The following is a 24,934-nucleotide window of genomic DNA, read 5'->3' as shown; positions in this document are numbered from 1 at the left end:
AGTGTGGCAAAAAGAAAAGCCATGGAGCCAGCCCTATTAAAACAAACCCAGACAAGATGGTGAGCTCAGCAGAGAAACCTCATCACAGGTATTATAGAATCATAGAATAGTTAGGGTTGGAAAGGACCTTAAGATCATCCAGTTCCAACCCCCCTGCCATGGGCAGGGACACCTCACACTAAACTATGTTCCTTTGATTCCAGAGTCAGCTTGACAGCAATGTAAAGTGTAAGGATGTTCCTGAAACCTTAGCTTACAACTCTTCAGCATTCTTGGTTCTGTTATAGAAGAGCTTCAGCCTCTGCTCCTTTATACTCCTCAGGGGACCTTGAGCAACCTGGTCTAGTGGAAGATGTCCCTGCCTGTGGTACTGGATGAGCTTTAAAGTCCCTTTAACCCAAACCATTCTATGATCTATGTATTACGCTAAGGCAGCCAGTGACAAAGCTCGAGGGGATTTATGTTGTTATCTTGCAGTTCCTGCAGGTACATGCAAGGAAGCAATTGGAAAGGATTCTGCAATATAATTTCCATAGACTTCCTGTGTCCTGCAGAACGATCCGTGACTCATCAGCGATTTGGACAGCACTGAGATGTACATCATATCCCAGGAATTCTGCAGGGCCAGCTCTCTTGGCAGGCTCACAGTGATCTATATCTCCAGTGCAACTTTGGTGTTAGTGTGACCAACCAGGATAATTGAATTACCAGTGTCACTGTCCTCAGCCAAATTGCCCCTGAGCTTTTATAGCTCCCTCTATTGAATTAGCCATCAAAGCTGCTTTTTACCTGGCAACAGGGGTTCTCCATCTCTCCAGCTTTTGGATGAGTTCAGAATTAGAGCCTTGCTTGTTTTATGACACTTTGCATGCTCCACATCAATCACAGAATGGTTTGGGTTGGAAGGACCTTAAAGCTCATCCAGCTCCATGGGCAGGGACCCCTTCCACTGGAGCAGCTTGCTCCAAGCCCCTGTGTCCAACCTGGCCTTGAACACTGCCAGGGATGGGGCAGCCACAGCTTCTCTGGGCATCTTATGTTGCTGAAAACCTTTCCCTTGCACTCTAAGTGGATTTCACTGTATTGATATTTGAAGCTGCATGAACTATCCCAAAGTCAGTATAGGTTTTCCAGCTGCTCTATGATATTTGTGTTATAGTCCACTTAGTCCACCTTGGACACAACACAACCAGGCAGGAGTGAAGGATGGTGGTTCTCTATTTTCACTGCTTGCTTGCAAAGCCCCTGAAACACCCAGAGACCCCGTGTCTGTCAGTGCTCTGCAGTTTTGGGTTGCTATTCATGTAACCCAGAAGAGCAGTGATAAGGGAGAAGACCAGGGAAGATTTCTCTCTGCAGTTCATTCTCCAGGGTTTTGTTCAGCCCAGTTGTAAGTGGCTCAAGCTACTGAAGTGATTCAAGCTCTGACAGTTTGGCAGGGTGTGAAACAGAATCTGGCAGAGGTGCTGGGACTGAAGGGCTGGTTTTGTTCCCTTTGAAACCTGTCACAAATCTCCCCCTGGTTTCAGTCAGAACAGGATCAGCTCCTCAGACTGATTCCGTTTGAATACACTCAGCAAAACCAGCAGAATCTAACCTTGTTGTATTCCCTTACAATCCCTTTTGGGTTCACCCTCCTCTGTTTCAGTGTCCTCCAGTGCAGCCAAGACTTTCTATGCAGGAAAAGGAGCTGCTTTTGTTAGGTTCTGAGTAACAAACAGCCCTAGATTAGTAGTCCCTGTCTGATGTCTCAGTCAGACTCTTGCATTGCCTTGTTGGTTTCTCTTAACCCTGATACTGGAAGTGAAAGCCCTACTTTAAAAATCAATGAAGAGAGGAAAAGCTAATTGATTTTTGAACTCTTTTTATTATTACTTTCTTCATAAGGGAGCCCATTAAACTGGGGCACTCCCTGATGAGAGGGGAGTTTACTGCAGTCTGCTTTACCACACTTACAGTCTCGGCTCCCTTCTTGCCTTGATCTTACAGCTTTCTTTTCTCTCTTCCCACTCGTAGGTAAAAGGATGTGTTAAAAATGACACAGTTCGGGCTCATCTGGATGCATTTCACTTTCAGAAGCAGTGCTCTGGGTTTCTGACTGTTTCAGCCGTTGGTGAGTTCAAGTTACATGTACATCCATTGCTGCTCTGTTCTTCCACTTGCTCCCAGACAAGGATTTATCCCATTGTAGGTCTCTGGTAAAACAGGGAGAATGGAAAGATGAGTAATTCTGATATATATCATCTGTGTGATATAAACCCATCACATCTCTGCAGGGTGGATGTTGGAAAGAAAACCTGCCACAGAGTGCTCTGGTGGAAGCACTGCTCTGGGCAGCAAACTGACATTTTGGCTAACAGCAAATGAGTCTTTTTCTGAGTTCTTTGTATTGAAGAGAGATTAAAATCACAGTTCCTGGGCAGCCCAGAGATGCTGTTGCCACCTGAGGCCAGGATAGTGACCCAAACAGCTCCAAGATGACCCTGCCACGCAACACCACAGCCCAGGACCACTTCCTTATACCAGCAGCCAGGCAGGAACCAGCAACCGTCACTTGTGTGCTTTGATTTCTGCAGGTAGTTTGCAGCCTGGAGACATGTTCTCATGTGCTCAGGATGTTTGTCTGTCTCTCCCATGCTGTTCTCCACACTTCCTGCACTGTCAGCAAGCTCCTTCATGCTTCAAAGGCCCAAGTGAATAAGCACCATTTACCACCTCCCCTTTCCCCCCCTTCATCTCTCAGTGGTGCCCCTCCAGCTCTCCCTGGCTGCCTCCTTTGTCTGCAGCACTGCCTGTGTTTTACAGAGTCACTGCCATGACTTCCAGTCAAAGCTCAACACTGATCACTTAAGTTGCATCCAGACTGTATGTGTATCCTTGTCTTAGCTGGTAGGATTGGGAAAGGACTTTGGAAAATGAAGGGAATCATGAAGTAAGGTTGGGGAGATGGAGGAAGTGGGACTACATATTTCCAGAAAGCTAGGGACAAATAGGGGCAGGGATGGAGAGGGGCTTTCTGGGCTGCAGACAGAGGGAAGTTCTGATACAGGGAAGTATAGCTAGGACATTAAAAGAGGAAATTGTGACTGTTTTCATGCCTGCTTTTGGAGCACATCAATACTGGTTTTGCTATCTGAAAGCAGACCTTTCTGTCATGGCACTCTTCTCTTGCACAATGGAGGCTTAAAAGGCAAGTGGTCAGATCCTGGTGTGAATTCACATAGCTCCAGGGGCTGACCCAATGTGTTCGAAGCTTCTGCTCCATAACCCCCAGCCCCAAAAAGAAGCTTATGGCATTTGAATATGGTGTTTTAGCTAAGGTTACCTGTGCCACTTGTATCTCTTCAAGAAACAAACCTCTTCAGATCAGTGAGAAAACATCCAAAATCTGAGTCAAACCCAGGATCCAGTACAGCTCCATAGGGAATTACAGTGCAGGATTCATCTTTTTAAGCCTGAATTAGCAGCATGCCTCAAAACTGGGCTATGTGTGCTTAGGTTTAGTTGCTAACCAATGAATCAAAGATTGACCTCACTGTTAAGCCATTATCCATCTGTATTTTAGGACTTCTAGAGATACAGGAGGCTTCCAGAATCAAACAGTCACTTGTGGCTTCCCTAGTACTCACTGCTCCCCAAAGCATTCAGTGCTCTTAGCTGTCTCTCTGCAATTTCCTGGCTAAAGGAGACCTGGAATGTAGAAGTGAATTCATCACCAGAGGCTCTGCCAGATTCCAGGGCTTCAGTGAAGCAGTAAGAGATGCTTTAAAGCTGGAATGGCGTGAAGATTGCTCTGAGCTCCCAACCAACTGTTGGGTAACTTAACCAACATGAACGTAACCCTTAAGGAGAAGCTGAATGATTTGGGTTTGAAGCATCAAAAACATGGACCAGGTTGTAATTACTGTTATACACGAACCAGGCAGATACTGGGTCTACTTTGACCCACAAATGGAAGACCAAGAAGCAACTGGGAATGTGTCCAGTATGATGCTCTAATCATTTATCTAGAAGATAACAACTGGATAGAGCCAAATCCTTAGAAATGGTAATGCATATGCTGGATTTTCAACTTCACACGGTGATAAAATCAAACAAATCCAGAGCCAGCTTTGCTAAATACAGGTTCTTACCCCTGTATTTGAACTCATTCTAGGCAGAGAGATCACAGAATCATAGAATGGTTTGGAAGGGACCTTAAAGCTCCTCCAGCTCCAACCCCTGCCACAAGCAGGGACCCCTTCCACTGGAGCAGCTGCTCCAAGCCCCTGTGTCCAACCTGGCCTTGAGCACTGCCAGGGATGGGGCAGCCACAGCTTCTCTGGGCACCCTGTGCCAGCGCCTCAGCACCCTCCCAGGGAACAGCTTCTGCCTAAGAGCTCAGCTCAGTCTCCCCTCTCTTGGGCAGGTTCAAGCCATTCCCCTTGGCCTGTCCCTACAGGCCCTTGTCCCAGTCCTCTCTCTGGGACTTAGCAAACCCCTCTCTATGGTAGGCAGTGCACATCCATGTTAGATACGTAGCAGATGTAATGTGCAGCTTGCAGGCATTTTGCTTCTGGATTCTAGCTTCTTGTGTGATGGGTCTCACACACCATGTAACATCAGGGTATGTACTATAGGAACCCGATGCTGCTCTCCACCACTCAGGTGTTCTGGCCATTTAGTTATTTTGCTTGTCTGGCACTAGAACACCCTCAATCCTACTGAGGAAATGAGAGATTGTGGCTGACCTGCTTTTGTGTGTTTGCTTAGAGAAAACATGTACTCATGTGCATCCCAGATCTGTGTCCATAAACTCCCCCTGCTCCTTTAGCCTCGTTTTCTCTGGACAAAGCAGAATGAAAAGGACACAGTTCTGGTGTGGGAATGGTTTAGGAATACCCTGCAGAGCTGTACAAGCTTCTGCCATATGTAGGGCAGCGATGAATCATTGTCTTCTCCATGGCTTCACACCACACAAACAACATCAGTTTGCTGGCCTGACTGCTGATTTACTGGGTGAGAAACCTCCAGGCAGTAAAATGCTGAGCCACCATCACCTTCAGCTTTGCTTGCTGGTGCTTGCTGCTTCCGCATCTCCACAGGGAGATCTCTGGCTGAGGAACACTGGAATTGTGTATTGTATGACTATAGGAATCCTTTCCTCTGTTTCTCTTCTCCCACTCCTTGCCTGACTACTAAAGACTCGGAGCCAACTGAAGTTCAAGTCATTCATGAACTCTGGTTTCTTCCTTGTAGGCTGAGGGCAATTTGTCTGTAATTGCTGGAGCAGATGAAAGGAGAGGATGGATGATTGCAGGTGACTAAGCTGGTATGTCAGAACACGTTACATCCCTCAGCTGAGATTTACCTTCTGTCATTTCACCCTCTGAAATTCACTTTCTGTGCTCCCTCTGCCTTGTGTCAGCTAAGATAGATGGGAGTTTGAGCTGGCTGAGGAAGCACCCAGGACAAACCCCCTGTGGACCAGTCCCTGGATCCCTCCTGCACAAAGAGCTGAGCTTGTGCTGTGCAGGGAGTAGTTCAGGAGCAGAGATGCACAGCAGGGTAAGAACTATTGATACTGGTACTGCTGACAGAGAAGGAATCTGGACTGCTCCTTGTGTCTGATGGGGAGGAAACTGTGGTTCTGACATGATCACTGTAAAATTGATTGTGCAACAGAGCTGGTCTTTGAGGCTGGGGCCTGGTGCCAGGCTTCTTCCCACAGGACACAAGAGATCCTTTGGAGGAGTAAGAAATCCTGTTTTCAACCCATACTGGACTTATCCTGAGTACAAGGCCAATGGCAGGGGCTTGGAACTAGATGGTCTTTAAGGTCCCTTCCAATCCAAACCACTCTGTGATGCTAGATCTCATTCATTCCTCTCTCAAGTACCAGATTAGTTTGCAGTGGTAGCTCTCTATCCCTTTCTGATGATGTTCATGGACATCCCTAATGCCTTTTCCTCCTTTATTTGGGAACCCCTTCTGAAATATCCAGCAATATTTCGGACAAAAGAGTCTTGACATTTGGGTAGTTTCAGAAAACTTAAGTATTGTATTCCCAGGATATTCCTTCAGGAGATCTCTGTGGCTCCAAGTTACTACAGAGTGGGATAATAATGAAAAGTAATGCAGTTCTGAGTGTTCTGTGAGATCCTTTGGCAGTGAATATGCAAAGCTTTAATTGAAACAATTTCTGAACTGAGTTAACCTGTGTGTACACAGTCTGTCCTCAGCTTCAAGCAGCTTTAAAAGCAATTATAGTTAAAGTCCTGGTTATTTCATGCTGCTTTATACATAGAATCAATGTACACTTTGGGCTGGAAGGGACCTTAAAGTTCATCCAGTTCCAACTGGGACCCCTTCCACTGGAGCAGCTGCTCCAAGCCCCTGTGTCCAACCTGGCCTTGAGCACTGCCAGGGATGGGGCAGCCACAGCTTCTCTGGGCACCCTGTGCCAGCGCCTCAGCACCCTCACAGGGAACAGCTTCTGCCTCAGAGCTCAGCTCAGTCTCCCCTCTCTTGGGCAGGTTCAAGCCATTCCCCTTGGCCTGGCCCTACAGGCCCTTGTCCCAAGCCCCTCTCCAGCTTTCCTGCAGCCCCTTTAGGCACTGGAGCTGCTCTCAGGTCTCCCCAGAGCACAGCAGAGGGGCAGGATCCCCTCCCTGAGCTGCTGCTCGCACTGCACATACAAGTACAGCTGTAGCAGGGCTGGTGGATCAATGCACTCACAGGCTTTGGTCAACCACTGCAATTACCTCACCCAGCTGTTATCCATGTGGTTGAATGAATGTGTTTGGTACAATATCTTATCAAACAAGGCATGTTTATGAGTATTTTGGACCAATCCCTCCCCTGGCTTCAAGAGTTTATTTTCTTGTATTATCAGGATACATCCATGTTTCTGAAGAGGCTGACTGGGGCCATAGTCAAGGCAAAGTGGCTGATCCACTGCCTTACACTGACACAAGCACCTTCCTGTTGCCACCAGCTGACAGACAACATACAGGCCACACTCCAGGGAGCTCAGGTAATTTGTCTGTGTGGTTTTAAACCAAGTGTTGAATACATTCAACAGAGGGAAGCAATTCCCAGCTGCAGTTCCCCACCAGGTTACACTGGCTGGCATCAGCCCCATCGCAGCCCGCTCACACTCATCGCAGTCCCACACTCCCATTCTCACTTCCTCCATCGGTTTATTTTTGCAGTGTTCATTTTTCTGCTGGTTCAGCTCCCAAACAAACTTATCACAGGAACTGATAAACGTTGGGACAAGGGGGAAGGGCAGGACGGTGGCAGCGCTGCCTTAATCTGTCCTATGTGGGCTTAAACTGGGTCTAAAAGGCAGCTCGGGGGTGGTGACCTGTGTTATTTGTGTCTCTTTTGTCTCTATCTACCGAATGTTTTCCTTCTAGACAGCATGTTCCATGCCCCCAACCTCATGCTCTGTTCTTGTCAGCGGTGCAGCTGTGCAATCATAGCATCATGGAATGGTTTGGGTTGAAGGGATCCTAAAGCTCATCCAGTTCCATCCCCCTTGCCCCACAGAGGGACACCTTCCCTCACATGGGAAGCACTTCTTCCCATTCACATTCAATCAACTCCCTCCTCTTTCTCTAGCAGAGCACAAGCACTGAGCCCAAACTCCTGTGAGTAGCAAGCTCCCAGCAAGCTTTGGATCCGCATCCCTGCACTCCACAGCGCACCCCCCTCAGCCTGTGCAGCAAAGGCAGGGCCCGGCTTAGTTCCTGCCTTTCTGGGATCACCCAGCCCTCAGCGGAGCCAGCTCTGCGATAGCACAGCGCGATAGGGCTGACAGCAGACTCACTGCAGCGCTGCACGCCAAGCCTGCGATCACCGGTGATCCACTCCCTCCCCGCCTGGTGCCTCCCGTGATGGCGTGAGCCACAAACGCTTTGCCTTCCCTTCCTCCTTCCCTTCCTCCTTCCTTCCTTCGCTCAACCAAGGTGCGGACTCCCCAGGGCACCACCGCGGCGAGACAAGCCCCGAACCCGGCTCTGCTGCCCCAGAAGGTACCGCATCCCCTTAAAACTTTCCATCCCGTATCCGCATCCGATCCCCCCCCTCTTCCCCATCCGATGCTGCCCCTTCCCCGGGCCCGCCCCACCGAGCCCCGGTGCCCACCTTGGCGACGGCCCGGAGCCAATGGCTGCGGCAAGGCGGGGAGCGGAGGGGAGGGAATGGGAAGGGAAAGGGAAGGGAAGGAGAAGGGAGGCGGTGCTGGGGAGCCGGGCAGCACCTTGCGGCGGGCGGAAGGTGAGTCCCTTCGGGCCGGGGAAAGGGGATTTCCTCGTCGCTTGTTGTTGTGGAGCCGGGAAGTTTGCTCCGGGATTGAGCTGTTGGGGTTTGCTGCTTCTTTTCCATCCTTTTTGTCCTCCTCCTTTTCTTATGGGATGGGGTTTCCGAGCCTGGCTCCCTCCTGCCTCCCCCCTCCGGCTCATTCATTTAACAAAGGGAGTTCTCTTTAACGGCGCTTTTGGGGTCCCAGAGCAGAGGTTGGGGTGAGAATCGGGGCTCAGCCCGTAGTTAGTGCTGCGCACCCCGCGCTGCCTTCGGCTGGAGGAGCGGGTGCTGCGGGCAGACACAAAGAGTTAAGGAGCTGGACCCTTGCTGGGCGATGGATGGGGTGATGCAGCCCCGGGCTTTGTGTGGCTGATGTGAAGGGATGGGATGGTTTTCAACCCCCCTCGCCCCCGTGTGTGGATGAAGCCGTGGCTTTTGGCTAAGAAAGTACTTAAAAGGAAAGCTGAACTTGGGATCGTGGGATAATTCAGATCGGGAGCGAGCTCAGGAGCTCTCTAGCCCAGCCCCAAAAGCAGGGGCTTGAGCCGGGGGGTACCATGGGCACCATGCGATGGTGGCACCTCTGGGTGCTCCTCAATGGGAGCCCGAGGGAGAGGCAGCACCCCCAGGACGAGCCCTCCGGGGCAGCAGCGCTTCTCTCCTCCACCCTGCATGGAAATGCCCCGATCCACAGCTCCCCCGTGCCTTCAATCCCTGTTCCTGCTGCTTTTGTTATCCAGAGGGCTTCACATTGGGGAGAGCCGGCTCCATCCGTGTGCGTGTATCGGGGTGCATCGGCTCCTGCTGAGCATTACTCGGTCCTCGGTCCGACATTAACTCCAGGAGCTCTTCAGGAGCAGGATTTATAAATAGATGTCAAAACCTGGCTCATTGCTGGGGACCTGTTATGGGCTGTAAACCATGTGCTTTGTGGGCTGATTCAATATGATATATAGATATATATGTGTGTTTAAGATCAGCTATAAAAGCTCGGTGAGCCAGGCTTTACAAAGTGAAAGCAGGTATTGCACTGGTGAAATGGCTGTGCCAGGCACAGACGGAAGAGGGTTTGTTCTCTTTGCTTGCACTTACTCTTTGTACAGTGCCTCATGGATGCCTCTCCTTGAACCACCTCCCCCTTCTCCTTACCTGGAGTTTCCTGGTATTGCATACATTGCACAGGAGCATCTTCCTGCCTGCTGCTCCAGCACCTCCATGTGTTAATCCACTTACTTATTAGGATAAGGCTGGAAAAACTCCTCTTTGGGGGGGTGTGTGTCTGCTGGATGCATAGAAATAGCTTTTCCCTGCCTGTTTTCTGTGGGTAAGTCAGCAAAGTGAAGCTCTGCACAGAGAACAGAAGGTGCAGTGAGACTCTAAATGGGTCTGAATACTGCATGTGTTTAACCATGGATTGCCCCTGTCTTGTGCCACGGGATGGAATTTGTTCTTGGCTGGACTGGAGAACAAAGCTGGAGTTTGAGGCTGGATAAGCTGGGTGGGTATTCAGCCGTTCTGAGCCCTGTGGGGAGGGCCCAGCTGCTTGAAATGAGGTGATATAACTGCTGTTCATTGACTTGGAAATGAAAGCTGAAAATAACATTGAAGAGGAAAGTGCTCTTGTAGCGTGACAGTGGGAATGCCGTGACTGGATGTAGGGAATGTTGTGTGTGCTGGAGGTTGCTCGGAAAGGAAAGGGGAGAGAATGGCTTGAACCTGCCCAAGAGAGGGGAGACTGAGCTGAGCTCTGAGGCAGAAGCTGTTCCCTGGGAGGGTGCTGAGGTGCTGGCACAGGGTGCCCAGAGAAGCTGTGGCTGCCCCATCCCTGGCAGTGCTCAAGGCCAGGTTGGACACAGGGGCTTGGAGCAGCTGCTCCAGTGGAAGGGGTCCCTGCCTGTGGCAGGGGTTGGAGCTGGATGAGCTTTAATGTCCCTTCCAACCATTCTATGAAATGTAAGGCTTTTGTCCATGCTTTTCCATGCAGCACAGGGATAGTGGAAGAAACGTGTGCCAAGTCCAGTGGAAACACTTTGCTTGCTTATCGTGTCTCTGCATTGCTCCCCCTGCATTAAACCTTCTTCTTGCCCAAGAACTGTTTGATAACTGCACATTCCTGTATAGCCTTTTCCAGGCCTGTGCAGACCTTTTCCCTCAGCTTTGCCCACCAGTGCATGAATTTCACCTACTTCACTAAGTGAGGTTTTGGTCCTGTCTTGCTCTCAGAATGAGTGAGGGCAGTGCTGCTTCTTCCCTTCCTTTCCCGTTCGTGAACCTGTACCACTTCCTCCCTGTGGGAAGTTCTGTCAGTTCAGAAGTCAGTTGTTCTGCTCCAGTTCCCTTCTACTCATCAGAGCCTGCACAAGCACCGAGAGCTGCCATGGGCTCTTCTCAACACAGAAATGACCCAGAGCTCCCCCTGAAAGTGCTCTGGTTTCACAGCACAGCCTGTCAGCAGCAGGCAGCAGAAGCAAATGGGCTGTGTGAAGGATGGGACCGCTCAGTGTGAGGAAGTGCAAGACATGGACTGAAATCAGGCAACTAAAACCAAAAGTCACACTTCTTTAGTCAATTGTTAGTCCTTTGACAGGTACAAGGATGACTTTTGTTGGTGGTTTCCTCTATGGGAAGGTGAAAGACTATTGTGTGCCAGAATTGTATTGGGTGGAAAGGGCCTTAAAGCTCATCCAGCTCCAACCCCTGCCACGGGCAGGGACACCTTCCACTGGAGCAGCTGCTCCAAGCCCCTGTGTCCAACCTGGCCTTGAGCACTGCCAGGGATGGGGCAGCCACAGCTTCTCTGGGCACCCTGTGCCAGCGCCTCAGCACCCTCCCAGGGAACAGCTTCTGCCTCAGAGCTCAGCTCAGTCTCCCCTCTCTTGGGCAGGTTCAAGCCATTCCCCTTGGCCTGTCCCTCCAGGCCCTTGTCCCAAGCCCCTCTCCTGCTTTCCTGGAGCCCCTTTAAGGTATTGAAGGAGCCCTTTTGTATGCCTGGCAAGGAGCTGAACTCATGTTCTCAGCCTGATGTCTTGGTCTGTGTAAGAGTTGGGAGGATGTGGGCATGTTCAGCTTGATGCTGAGGGCTTGCTCTTACAGCGAAATGAGTTTGTATAGTGTGTGACTCTTGTTAAGCACTTGCACAGCTCCCACCTAGGAGGACCCCTTTGCACCCCTCTTCCCAGAGATGGGAATGGCTGGTCCTTTCCCTTCAGTGGCAGCAGAGCCTGGACTGTCAGCAGATGCTCACTCATGCGGTACATAAGTCACTGTGATGAGTTCTTCCCGTCTGAGCATGAGGCATGTGATTCTCTTTAGGAATGAATAGCTTAAAGACATCGGATGCTGCTCGTGCTAACCAGGATTTACTCAAGTTTAGGCTTGAAATTCCTGAATTTGGGAGCAGTGTGCAGGGCACATGTGGCTGTGAGGGATAACACTCAATGAGTGCTCCTTTGTGCAGGAGAGGAGGGTTTTCCTCCTGTCCCTCCTGAGGCACATCCTTGGAGCTTTAAGGCAGGGGTGTTTGTGTCCTCCCATGCTCTCTCCTGTGCAGCCCATGGTGGTGGGGTGATTGTTGCAGTTATAGAGCCCTTGAGGGGGTTCACTTGATGCAAACATGGATGCTCAGAGCTGAACAAGGCTCCCCAGGCTCTCAATATGATCAGGAGAGAGTTAAAGGCCCTTCTAGGATGTGGTACATGGAGCCCTTCAGTAGGCGTTTTAATATAGGTCAGGAAGTTGCACTCTAAAAATGCTGACTCCTCTTTGTAGCCACCCTGATTTCCTGTGTCTCCCATGCAGTGTGCTCATATGTGGCAGCAGGTACCTGAGAGGAGCTTCGCTTACCCTCCTTGCTGTAGGGATGCAGGCAGCATTGCAAACAAATCATAGGATCCCATAGTTTGGGTTGGAAGGGATCTTAAAGCTCATCCAGTTCCAACCCCTGCCACAGGCAGGGACCCCTTCCACTGGAGCAGCTGCTCCAAGCCCCTGTGTCCAACCTGGCCTTGAGCACTGCCAGGGATGGGGCAGCCACAGCTTCTCTGGGCACCCTGTGCCAGCGCCTCAACACCCTCACAGGGAAGAGCTTCTGCCTCAGAGCTCAGCTCAGTCTCCCCTCTCTTGGGCAGGTTCAAGCCATTCCCCTTGGCCTGGCCCTACAGGCCCTTGTCCCAAGCCCCTCTCCAGCTTTCCTGCAGCCCCTTTAGTAGCACAGCTTGCACCAGTTCCCTTTGTTTTAGCACTTGTCTGTTGGGGTTGAGGGAAGAGGAAACCCAAGAGTGATCGAATTAAGTGCATTTCCAGGGGAATTTGAAGAAAAAGTTGAAGTTTTCTGTTCTGCTTTATGTACTGATACACCCCTGGTGAATTGGTTGGGCTCTGGAGTATGTGCTTAAACTGGTAATCCTAAAGTTCCTGATTCCGGATGTATATTTGACAATGGCCTTTCGCTATCTCTCACATCTAGTCTGAGATGCAGGTTAAACAGTAACTTTCCTTCCAGGATTTCTTTCCTTCTTGCAGGCTGTGCTCTTTGGACCTGCTGTATAGGTGGTTTCTTTCACTCTCAAACTGACTTAACTGCTTTAAAGTCACTCTGTTCCCTGCTTCCTGTCTAGAATTGGTCAAGTAATGTGGTGGCAAATCAGGCATCCTTTTATCACCTTAGGCTTAGAAACAGGAGGAAAACCAAGTTAATTTTGTAGAAGAAAGGCCCCAATTTGGAAGAACGAGGCCAGCTCAGCAGGCTGCAGAAATAGTAACCAAATGTACTTTGTGCAATGAAACCAGTTCTCCTGCAGTGGCCCTTTGTGATCCCAATTACCAACGTGCGTAATACACTGTGACTGCCTGCAAGTACAGGATGCGCTGCTGAAACACCTCCTGCACCTCAGTAACTGTGGGACTGCAAGGGAGTTGAGTGATGCATGCAAGTGGGACCCAAATCCTCTTTCATGCCTTATTTCCCCTCTTCTTTTTCCATAGTCAGTCCATACCTGTGATCTAAATGGAGAATGGGGGAGGAAAATAACTGCTGTACATAGAATCCCAGCCTGGTTTGGGTTGGAAGGGACCTTAAAGCTCATCCAGCTCCAACCCCTGCCACAGGCAGGGACCCCTTCCACTGGAGCAGCTGCTCCAAGCCCCTGTGTCCAACCTGGCCTTGAACACTGCCAGGGATGGGGCAGCCACAGCTTCTCTGGGCACCCTGTGCCAGCGCCTCAGCACCCTCACAGGGAACAGCTTCTGCCTAAGAGCTCAGCTCAGTCTCCCCTTTGACAGGTTAAAGATGGAGTGAGGAATAGTTTAGTTTGAATTGATGGCTTGTTACATATGGGTTTTCTCCTCATTCACGTATAGAACCTTAGTGTAATGTGAAGTTCCCTTATCACTTCTTTAGCATAAAGCTTTTCCAATAGAGATTATTTTGTGCATCTATGTATTCCCAGTGGCACCTTCTCTGCTGATCTGAAGACGGTTGTGACTTGGCCACTTAACCCAAACTCCTCTGTAGCAAGAGAAGCGAATCCTTTTGTAGAACTTGGGTTTAATCTCTGTGAGTGAGCATTATGCAGGTTCAACAATGAATTCAACTTAAAGGCCTTGTGCCAGGTTGCATCTCTCCTTTGCCTTTAGTAGGTGTTTCAAGACTGTCCCTATTTCAGTTGTGCTTTGGAGAGCCTGGAAGTCACAGCTGAACATAGAATTCCTTTGCCTCCAGAGTTCAGGCTTGTTTGGGATGAGGGAAAAGCTGATTTCCTTCAGCAGCAGAAGGAAGGAATATTCCAACCCCCCATTCCCAATCCCATCTGTACTGAAGCTGGGTTTATTTCAGCTCCAGGGGCTGTGCTACCCCCTGTGTAAGGTGCAGTGTGTGTTTGAGCTTATTCCTGAGCTCTGTAACCCCAGTGTGTATGGAGCCAGGCTGAGAACATTGGGGCTGTTGAGCCTGGAGAAGAGAAGCTGCGTGGAGACCTCAGAGCAGCTTCCAGTGTCTGAAGGGGGCTACAGGGATGCTGGAGAGGGGCTCTTCATCAGGGACTGCAGTGATAGGACAAGGGGTGATGGGTTCAGACTGAAACAGGAGAAGTTTAGATTGGATCTAAGGAAGAAGTTATTTACTGTGAGGGTGCTGAGGCACTGGAATGGGTTGCCCAGGGAGGTAGTGAATGCTCCATCCCTGGCAGTGTTCAAGGCCAGGTTGGACATAGCCTTGGGTGCCATGGTTTAGTGTGAGGTGTCCCTGCCCATGGCAGGGGGTTGGAACTGGATGATCTTCAGGTCCTTTCCACCCCAAACCATTCTGTGATTCTATGATAGAGGGGATAAAACCCAAATGATTCCAGGCTCATGATGTATCCTTTGCTTTTCCAGTTCATTCAACTGCCCACCTGAGCCTGAACTCTGCTGTCTCTTCATAATACAAGGTACATTTAACAGTCAGGTGGCAGCTGCAGAGACCAGGGAGTGCCCAGCACAGAAAGGAGTTAACCAATGGCCACATTAGGATTTGAAATGCAGTATTGATTAGTTCATTAAAATTAATAAGACACTCAATTAGAAAGCTCCCATTACATTTTGCACTTCTGCTGGAAATAGAACCATTTATCTGTCCTTATCCTTTCAGGAATAGCTCATTCCAGACAAATTTGAATGTCATTTTCTGTTACAAACCACAGAGTATGTTAACTCTTAGTGGAGCCCAAGTGTTTGATGCAGTACAACATTGGTTTTAACAGCCTGGAAGACACAGTCATAGTAGAATGTGCTAACAGGCTGCTTTGGTTGAATGTCATCCAAATTAGTGTATAACTGGACTAATGTCATTGTAATTGGGGTCAAAAATGAAAAGGCAGATGCTCACATAGAATGGTTTGGGTTGGAAAGGACCATAAAGATCCAGTTCCAACCCCTGCCACGGGCAGGGACCCCTTCCACTGGAGCAGCTGCTTCAAGCCCCTGTGTCCAACCTGGCCTTGAACACTGCCAGGGATGGGGCAGCCACAGCTTCTCTGGGCACCCTGTGCCAGCGCCTCAGCACCCTCATAGTAAAGGATTTCTTCCTTATATCTAATGGAAATCGCCCCTCTTGCTGCTCATCTCCTGGATGTGGTCACTCCTAACTTGTTTTTCCATGGAAGTTTGATTGAATTCTTTTGCCACACTGCTCAGGACATCTCCCTCTTCTGTTTCACCATCAAACATTAACCACATGCTTATAGTTCAGACCCCTGCTTTGCCCTGCTGTTGCACTCATCTTCTATCCCACTTGGGAACAATCAGAACAGCTTTGGGAATACTGGGTGAGCTCTGGGAGCTGAACTCAAAGGAGCAGCCTATAAATGAGTGGTGCTGATGCCATGCAGCCCTTCCTCAATCCCATCCACTTGCTGATGATGGTTCTTTAGGGAAAAGCATGCGTGTTGTGGGGGTGTGGTAAGGTGTTTGATGCTTTCTGTTCAGCTCCAAGACTGGAGATGTGAGAGCTGTGCAGAAATCTGTGTCATGTAAAAGAGACTTCTCCCACTCTCATCTGCAGAGGGAAATGTCAGGATTTGATCCATGTGTGCCTTGAAGGCTTAGAAAAGGAGATTTAAGCACACAGAGGCTTTGGTTTGAGCCTCAAGTTCCTCCTTTTGGGTGAGGGCATCGACTGCATCTTCACACTAACATTAACATTATAAGTAAAGGAACCCAAATCAGTGAAATCTTCACTTAGAGCAAAGCAGAGTTGTGAGGGAACTGCAGCACCAGTGACAAGCATCACTCTTATGCTCATCTATTACAAAGGAATCTGTCTTCTGGTTTCTGGCTCATCGTATTTCTTGCTCTTGCCTCAGCTTCTGTGCCTCAGTAATGAGGTGTCTGCTAAGAATTGCAGTCTCTTACATTTGTCTGGCTTATAAATTCTGCATGGTTTTGAGTCCTTTGGTAGCAGAGAGGATGAGGAAAGAGGCTGCACCGAAGTCACAGAGAGCAGCAGGAGCCTCGTCCACCAGGGCCAGTGCCAAAACAGCCTGAAAGAGCAGGATGAGGACTTCTCTGGGCTTGTTTGAATCCCTTCCTTAGGTTCCTAAACCTGATTTTGAGGAGTATGAAACAAATTAAGCTGACACTTCACCTTGTTGAAGCTGCAGATGAGTCAGACCAGTTCCTGACCCTCTTTCCATATTGGGAAGCCATAGAATCATGGAATCAGCCAGGTTGGAAAAGCCTTTTAAGCTCATCCAGTCCAACCATTCCCAGCACTGCCCCATGACACTGAGGCCTCGTCTCCACAGGCTGTGAACCCTTGCAGGGCCGGTGCCTGCAGCCCTGCCCTGGGCAGCCTGTTCCAATGCCTGAGCACCCTGTGGGGCAGGAATTGTTCCTCAGCTCCATCTAAACCTGCCCTGGTGCAGCTTGAGGCCGGTTCCTCTTGTCCCATCCCTTGTTCCTTGGGAGCAGAGCCCAGCCCCTCCTGGCTCCATCCTCCTGCAGGCACTTGGAGGGAGCCATCAGGTCCCCCCTGAGCCTTCTCCATCTGAACCCCCCAGCTCCCTCAGCCGTTCCCCATCACCCTTGGGCTCCAGGCCCTGCTCCAGCTCCATTCCCGTCTCTGGCCCTGCTCCAGCCCCTCAAGGTCTCTCTTGTAGTGAGGGGCCAGAACTGAACACAGGACTCGAGGTGCAACATCACCAGTGCCTGGTACAGAGGAGGTGAGGGTAGGGCTGGGAAGGCCAAAAGCATCACTTTCTTGAAGAAGAACAAGCAACAAGATTCCTTCATCCCCCTCCTGAAAGCCAGGAAGTGTATCCCAAGTGGTGTAAATCAATGTCCCCCCTCTGTGTAGGCTGTCTGTAAATGGAGGCAGACGGTCACAGACGGTGTTTGAATTCTAGGTTCAATAAAGGCACATCCTTCAGTTAGACAAGGCAAAGCAGTGTCAGCTGTTGGAGTTCAAACCCAGGATCTAAATACCTCAAGGACTTGTCAGCAAGTGACTCACTGCACTGTCATCGTCAGACTTCTGGCTTTCACATCAAAGTGCTGCTTGCTGAAACAGCGTCCTGCTAGCTTATGGTAACAGTTCCCCCCTCCCTGCCTTGCACTCCAGTTTACTCATGGTAAAGAAGAGGGGATTTGGGTGCCAGGGTGGGAGAAGGCAGCAAGAGGTGGTTAAATGATCAGAGATGTCATTACTGTTTCCTTATAGGCAGCTTTCCCTTTGGTCTCTGTGTCTCTAAATGAGTCCTTGAGTTGCAAAAGACAAACATACCCAAGGGATGAGCTGGCCACAGTGATGAGTTTAGTCACTGGCTTGGTCCAACCATAAATGTCGTGTGTGCAATGTCTTCTTTTAAAAGCATTGGCTACTTTAAACGAATGCCAACGTTGAAATGATCTCAGATGAGTTTCTTGGCCTCCTGCAGGAGGATCATCAGCATCCTGGGTTTGTTTTCTGCTCGATTCACATCATCAGCTTTATTTTAGATGCTCTTTGCTGTTTTAAGAGCCAGTCCTCTCCAAAACGAGGTGCATCCTGCAAGAGCCCTTCCTGCCTTCTGATCCAATCCTTACTCATCCCGGGACCTAGGCCAAATGCCACCAGCAGGGCTTGTGTGGGCTTCTTCTTGCTTCTAAACCATCTCATCACATGCTGACATGTGGCAGCATTACATGCATAAGCGTGTAGTTCAGGAGGTGATGGGCATGGAGATTGGAAGCTCATCTGAGCAGCAAGTGGCTTTCTGCTCTTCACGTCAGACCTGCTTCTGTCATCAAGGCTTAAGCTGAGCATTACAGAAGATGCCTTGTGTACCTGATTGTGCTCAGTTGCTCTCTGCATCCCACCCTCTTGGCTCCGTATGGAGGAGCAGTGACCTCAACAAGGTGATCTCATCCAGCGTGCGGTGTGGTTGGGTTTGCTTTTGAAGACAGTGAGGCTCTGTTCCATCTGCACGTCCTGCAGCTATAGGTAAATCCTCAGACATTCATCAGGATGAGCATGTGGGATCTCGGTGCTCTGTCCTCCTGTCTCATGGATTCACTCTCTTCCCTTCTGCAGTGGGGCTCTTGTGAGCGTTGGTTTGGTTTTCACAGGGTGAGCAGTGCAAGGCTTCTGTATAAAGCATAACCTGTGCTAGTTTCAACATCAAGCCTGTTTGACCTCTCTGGGAGGGCTTTGATCCTGCGTTCCCAATGAACTAACTACAAATCTGGATGGAAAGAGCCTGTGGTTGGCTTTGCATTCTTGTCTAGCAGATGAGAACCTGGTGTTTTGCTTTCTTCCCCCAAACCAGTCCCATTCCCCCCCATCACAAGACTATAAAGCAGGGATGTGGCTCTCGGCCGCTCTTTTCCTTTTGATGTGGTCCACTCAAAATTGCTGTTAAAAGTATGATTCTGAGCTTGCATTTGTGTTGGAGACTGAATGTGTGATGAAAGGAGGGAGGGTTCTCTCTTTACCTGCTGGGAGCATGCTCCTCACTCGGGCTGTTTTGGAGGAGCAGGGGATGAAGCTTGACACAGCTGAGCTCATTGTGGCACGCAGCCATGCAAGGGCAAGGGTGCTCCTGCCTTTCAGCACTTGGCTGGGAGCTGAGCTGGCAGAAACCTTAACAGAGCAGTTGGAGTGAATGTAGCTGTGGTGTAGTATTGAAGATCTGAGAGCAAGTTTGCTGATGACACCAAGCTGTGTGGTTCTGTTGATAAGCCAGAGGGAAGGAATGCCATTCAGAGGGACCTTGACACACTTGTGAGGTGGGCTGATGCCAACCTCATGAAGTTTAACCATGACAAGTGCAAGGTCCTACACCTGGGTTGGAGCAATCCCAGGCACAGCTACAGGTTGGGCAGAGAAGAGATTCAGAGCAGCCCAAGGAGAAGGACTTGGGGGTGTTGGTCAATGAGAAACTGAACATGAGCCGGCTGCAGTGTGTGCTCACAGCCCAGAAAGCAACCGTATCCTGGGCTGCATCCAAAGGAGCGTGACCAGCAGGGCAAAGGAGGTGATCCTGCCCCTCTGCTCTGCTCTGGTGAGACCTCACCTGGAGCATTGTGTGCAGTTCTGGTGTCCTCGGCATAAAAAGGACATGGAAGGTCCTTTCCAACCCTAACTATTCTATGATTCTATCCTAGAGCTATTGGTAAGACTGGAACCTTTGTGTAAGGACTGGAAGACATCTGGTGGCTGCTCAGGATTAGCTCACAAGTGCCTTTTACTCCTGAAAGATCTGTCTGGCATTGTGGTACCTGCTGCATACAGCATTTAGTTTGGTTCTTATGTTCTTACCTTCCTCTGTCCCAGAGCTCTGTGAACCTCTAGCATCTGCCCAGTCAGCTCCTGCTGGACCTGCTTATGCTCCCTATCTGGAAGTCCTTGGTCCAAGATGTTTTTCTGTCCAGTTCTGTCTTTAATAAATGTATCTGGGAGACAGAGACTGACAGAATATCACAGAATGGATCCCAGACTGGTTTGGGTTGGAAGGGACCTTAAAGCTCCTCCAGCTCCAAGCCCCTGTGATACAGCATCACATTGCTTTATCTCTGAACAACCTGGAACACGTACAGAGAGACTTGGGCAGCGTTTGTGCCTCCAAATTCACGCAACCAAGATGAAACCAAGATGAGATCCTTTCATGTTGTCAGGACCCGTGCAGCAGGTATTCAGTAAGGTCTGCTGGGCATGAAGGAACAAAACAAAGCTGGAGGTTTGTTTTCCTTCTTTCCCCTTTATTTCCCCTAACCTGGGGCCATAACTCTCTTAGTAGCCCATGGGTTGCAGTGGGAACAGTCAGGGACTGTCTCAGCAGCACTAAGAGAGCCTAACCCCGAGAACAACAGTAGTGTTTCATGTGGTTACGTACTGAAAGATGTGGGTAGGCTTTAGTGGGAATCCAGCGAGCGCGTGGGAGCTTGATTCCCTCGGAAACTGTTGGGATTTGGCACCTAAGATGGAAAGGTATTTTTAAAACCTCTTAATTCTGACAATTGGCTCTGATGCTGCTCATTGGTGTGAGGGGTTGAGGGCTGGGGGGGGTTTGCTGCCTCTGATCCTTGCTTTCCAGTGGATAAACAGGAGGAAATAGGAGGAAAGCAACAGAACTGACTTAGGGGCTGGAGGGATTGATGCAGAAGGGAGATAAAAGAGCTCTGTGCTTGTGTTGTTCTGTTAAACAAGGAGGGCAGGCCTGGTTATGGGCTTCTGAAGCGTAAAACAGCAAGGAATGGAGGGTGAAGGAAACTGAGTCTCTGCTCTACAAGTGCCTGTGTGGGCAGGTACATTCCCACAGCCCCATCTGAACGCAGCATGGAACTCGAGTGTCACAGGGATGTGCTGGTGAGGAACAGAAGCACTTTGGGTGACAGCAAGGTGCCTGCTTTACTGCTTCAGTCAGGGTGAACCCTTTCCATCAGTAGCTCTTTGGACCTTGTATGAACCTCGTGGCTGTCAGTGGCATCCCATTGCACAGGAGAGACTTTCCCTTTGGACCAGGTCAGGAGGAACCCAGACTGAAACCCCACTTCAGGCCATGATAGCTTCAGTCCCAAACTTGCGTTGTTGATGCTTGGATCTCAACCCTGTATTAAAGTGGAGCTGGCTGCCATGGTGACACAGTTTAATCTTATCAATCTCTTTGTGGTGTCTAAAAACTAAAGGAGGAAGGAAAGGATGGGAACTGCTCTGCAGGGAGCAGGTTGGTGTGAGGAGGAGAGCAGGGACAGCAGACAGGTGAAACAGTCTTCTGAGATAAAATCAGACTGGTTTGGGTTGGAAGGGATCTTAAAGCTCGTCCAGTTCCTGCTGGACCTGCTTATGCTCCCTATCTGGAAGTCCTTGGTCCAAGATGGATTTTGACTCCTCTTGAACTAGTTCTGTGTTTAATGTATGTATCTGGGAGACAGAGCCTGACAGAATATCACAGAATGGATCCCAGACTGGTTTGGGTTAGAAGGGACCTTAAAGCTCCTCCAGCTCCAACCCCTGCCATGGGCAGGGACCCCTTCCACTGGAGCAGCTGCTCCAAGCCCCTGTGTCCAACCTGGCCTTGAGCACTGCCAGGGATGGGGCAGCCACAGCTTCTCTGGGCACCCTGTGCCAGCGCCTCAGCACCCTCCCAGGGAACAGCTTCTGCCTAAGAGCTCAGCTCAGTCTCCCCTCTCTTGGGCAGGTTCAAGCCATTCCCCTTGGCCTGTCCCTCCAGGCCCTTGTCCCAAGCCCCTCTCCAGCTTTCCTGCAGCCCCTTTAGGCACTGGAGCTGCTCTCAGGTCTCCCCAGAGCACAGCAGAGGGGCAGGATCCCCTCCCTGAGCTGCAGCTCACGCTCTGGGGGTGCAGCCCAGCACATGGGGGGTTCTGGACCTTTATTTTTCTGGGCTGGATTTTAGTACTTTGCTTTTTATATTCATTAGGACATAAATATCACATACATTAGGGTATAATCCATTAAGATTAGAGTATTTTAGGGAGTGCTTGATAAGAAAGGTATTGAAATGTTACTTACGGTTGATAAGACCATATCAAAGAACATGAAGTCTCAACTGTTGAAGGTGCTGGGGACATGAGGGTAATTTTTGTAGGCAGTAGATCAGAGGAACTGATTTGAGATCAATACAAAATGAAAAGTTACACCAAATAGGTAATTTAGGTATTAATAAATATCACTATTAATAAGTCACCAGAGCTGGATGCTGTTCAACCAAGAGTCCTGAGAAGCTTCAATGTGAAGCTGCAGAGCTTCTGGCCAAGCTGTATAATTTGTCACTATGGACAGCCGCTGTGCCAGGGGACTGGGCAGGTGCCAGTGTAATTCCCATCTATAAAAAGGCTCCAGAGGGGATTCTGGGAGCAGCACAGGAGATCAGGAATGGGAAGGCCTGTAATAAGGAACTCTGGATATACAAATAGATGTTAAGTGTTGGGAAAGGGTCAGTGTTGCATCTGAATGTGAAAATCCTGCTGCCCATCCCAGCAGGAAAACCCCAGCCCATGGTGTGCTGTGGGATGTCACTAAGAAAGGATGGAATGTATTTGGGTTGTCAGAAAGCTTCTTTGAAGATCTTAAGCTTGGAGGAAAGGTTATTTTGTAGGTTGAATGCTGCATGAATAATAGGAAGTAAAGGGGATGATTTAACTTTTCAGGATGGAGAAGGAAACATCCCTGCAGGAGCAGCCACAAATCCACCATCATCAGCAGGAAAGTGATGAACAGTGTTGATTCAGTATAAATGCTGAATGCACCTGTATTTTGTGTGTGATGTGCAGTTCTGGTCTCCACATTGCCAGGAGGACACAGGGATTGCATAAAGGCAGCTAAAAGGGTCGGAGAGATGGGCTGCCATCCAAAATGGAGCTAAAATGGGACTCTTTCCTTTTGGGAATGAGGTGAGGACCGTGGGTGAGGTGAAGTGCTAAAGTCAGCAGGTAAAGGTGGATGTGCAACATCCATCTCTTCCCATGCTGAGGATGTTCCCCTCACATCCAGGGCTCTTTTGATAAGATATGGACTTTAATTTTAAGGTAGATAAAAGCAGCTCCAGTGCCTAAAGGGGCTGCAGGAAAGCTGGAGAGGGGCTTGGGACAAGGGCCTGGAGGGCCAGGCCAAGGGGAATGGCTTGAACCTGCCCAAGAGAGGGGAGACTGAGCTGAACTCTGAGGCAGAAGCTGTTCCCTGGGAGGGTGCTGAGGCGCTGGCACAGGGTGCCCAGAGAAGCTGTGGCTGCCCCATCCCTGGCAGTGCTCAAGACCAGGTTGGACACAGGGGCTTGGAGCAGCTGCTCCAGTGGAAGGGGTTGGATCTGGATGAGCTTTAAGGTCCCTTCCAACACAAACCAGGCTGGGATCCTATGGAAGTGCCTGCTTGTGTCATGGAGAAGAACTGGTCCTTGCGACATTGGAATAGGTGGTATTTGGTGCTGGGCTTTGCAGTGCTCCCCCATGCAGGGCAAATCCCTTTGCAGGACAGTCTGCAGGAACTGTCCTTTCCCCAGGGCTCTCTCCTGCAGGTTTCCATAGGAAGTGATTATCCCGGTTGTTGTTGGCGAATGTGGGATGCTCCCCCATGTGCATGCTCAGGTGCTTGGTTGCTTTAATTATAACTGACTTCTCCCCCATGGAAGTGCTTCTTTTAATGCTGCCTTCATCAGGGTGTGCATGTGAACCTCATTTAATGGAGGGTGAGGAACCTGTTTTACATAACTGTATCCCAGGTTCTCATGAGAGAGTGAAAACAGCCCCAGGGACTGCTGAAGAGTCATTTGGTTGCCTCACCGAGGAGAGGCTGGATTCCAGTCTCTCTTAGGTGCTCTGTACCTGTGGGACTTGCTCCAGGCTGGCTGCCATCCAGAGGGTGAAGCAATGCAGAGGGATTGCATCCTCATGGCTTTATGTTGGGGCTGCTAATTTGGGGTTCTGGGCAGGTACAGGGGGAAGGCTGCAGCTCTGCCTGTGGTTGTTGTTCATGGAGTGGGAATAGACTCATGGAATGGTTTGGGTTGGAAGGGATCTTAAAGCTCATCCAGCTCCAACCCCTGCCACAGGAACCCATTCCAGTGCCTTAGCACACTCCCAGGGAAGAGCTTCTGCCTTATTCCAACCTGGACTTCCCCTGTTTCAGTTTGTACCCATCACCCTATGTCCTATCCCTACAGTCCCTGATGAAGAACTGAATGGGATATGAATCTGCTCCCAAACCCTTTCAGCCATGGCTTGATGCTGGCCCAGACAACTTCTTCCACTATGCCCAGTGTCAGGGTATTACTTTGCTACGCTCTGTTCACCCATCTCCTTGGAACAGGAGTGCCTATTGCCAACAAAGTCCTCACCATCCAGTCAAGTTGCTTCAGATGTAGTGGCAGTGCCAGTGGGATTGGGTCATGATGGGTCTCTGGCTCTTTGAGAATGAAAACAGATCACACTGTAGGTCACAAACAAACCATTTAGTGGTGGATGTGTGTTTGTGGGTGTGCTTTTGAAGATGCCATCAAACTCTTTTGGGTTATAAAACCTCAGGGAGCAGCTGAGTTAAATGTTTCTGTGCAGTTAGGGAGGGAAAACCCAAGGGGTGTTTTGTTCAGTTGCTTTTATTACCTCTTAAGAAGATGAAGCTGTGGCTGCCCCATCCCTGGCAGTGCTCAAGGCCAGGTTGGATACAGGGGCTTGGAGCAGCTGCTCCAGTGGAAGGGGTCCCTACCCACGGAACTGGATGAGCTTTAAGGTCTCTTCCAACCCAAACCAGTCTGGGATTCAAAGAAGAAATGATGGAGGTATTAAAACTCAACTGTTACACTACTGGCAGCAGAGCATGGCAATAAAACAGACACTTTTACTGTACACAAACTATGAAAAACAAACCACAACTCCCTGAAGATGCTAATGAATTATGGGAGTCCAACCTGGCTTGTCCCTAGCATCTGCTGCTTGTTTGCAGCAGCTGAAGTGAGCATCGCTTTCAGCTCCCCATGACCCAGCAGTGTGGAGGGTGGAAACACAAAACCCAGGACCAGGGCAAAAGGGATGTCTGGAAACCCACATTGTGGTTCTCCTCAGCTGTAAACTCCTGTGGTCTTTCTCACCTTGCTTTAGCCATGTCCTCTGTATATATACAGGTAGCGAAGCTGTTGTGCACTTTCAGGTGTTCCGTGTTACCCATCAGAAGTTGTTTCAC

General features: G+C 49.7%; 1 protein-coding gene and 1 long non-coding RNA gene across 3 annotated transcripts in view; one reads left to right on the top strand and one right to left on the bottom strand.

Annotated features, from left to right (window-relative positions):
- Positions 1-1,847: 1,847 nt before the first annotated feature.
- On the bottom strand, positions 1,848-8,194 carry LOC115945785 (uncharacterized). The gene is made up of 2 exons (XR_004080020.2): positions 8,131-8,194; positions 1,848-2,195 (listed from the first exon to the last, which is right to left on the bottom strand). It is a non-coding gene; the product is annotated as an uncharacterized lncRNA (long non-coding RNA).
- The window catches only part of PAK1 (p21 (RAC1) activated kinase 1), a 70,167-nt gene continuing 52,981 nt past the window's right edge, over positions 7,749-24,934 (top strand). The window contains exon 1 of one of the 2 annotated variants that reach the window (XM_031045204.2): positions 7,749-8,018. The gene's annotated coding sequence lies outside the window, so the exon portion shown is untranslated. Of the gene's footprint in view, positions 8,019-8,235; positions 8,263-24,934 lie in introns of those variants that run through there. The other variant, XM_005144771.2, reaches the window with a different exon arrangement.

Source organism: Melopsittacus undulatus, chromosome 2, assembly GCF_012275295.1.
Source record: "Melopsittacus undulatus isolate bMelUnd1 chromosome 2, bMelUnd1.mat.Z, whole genome shotgun sequence".
NCBI classification, from domain to species: Eukaryota; Metazoa; Chordata; class Aves; order Psittaciformes; family Psittaculidae; genus Melopsittacus; species Melopsittacus undulatus.
Note: the sequence above shows the minus strand (reverse complement) of the source record. Positions and strands in the feature narration are given on the sequence as shown.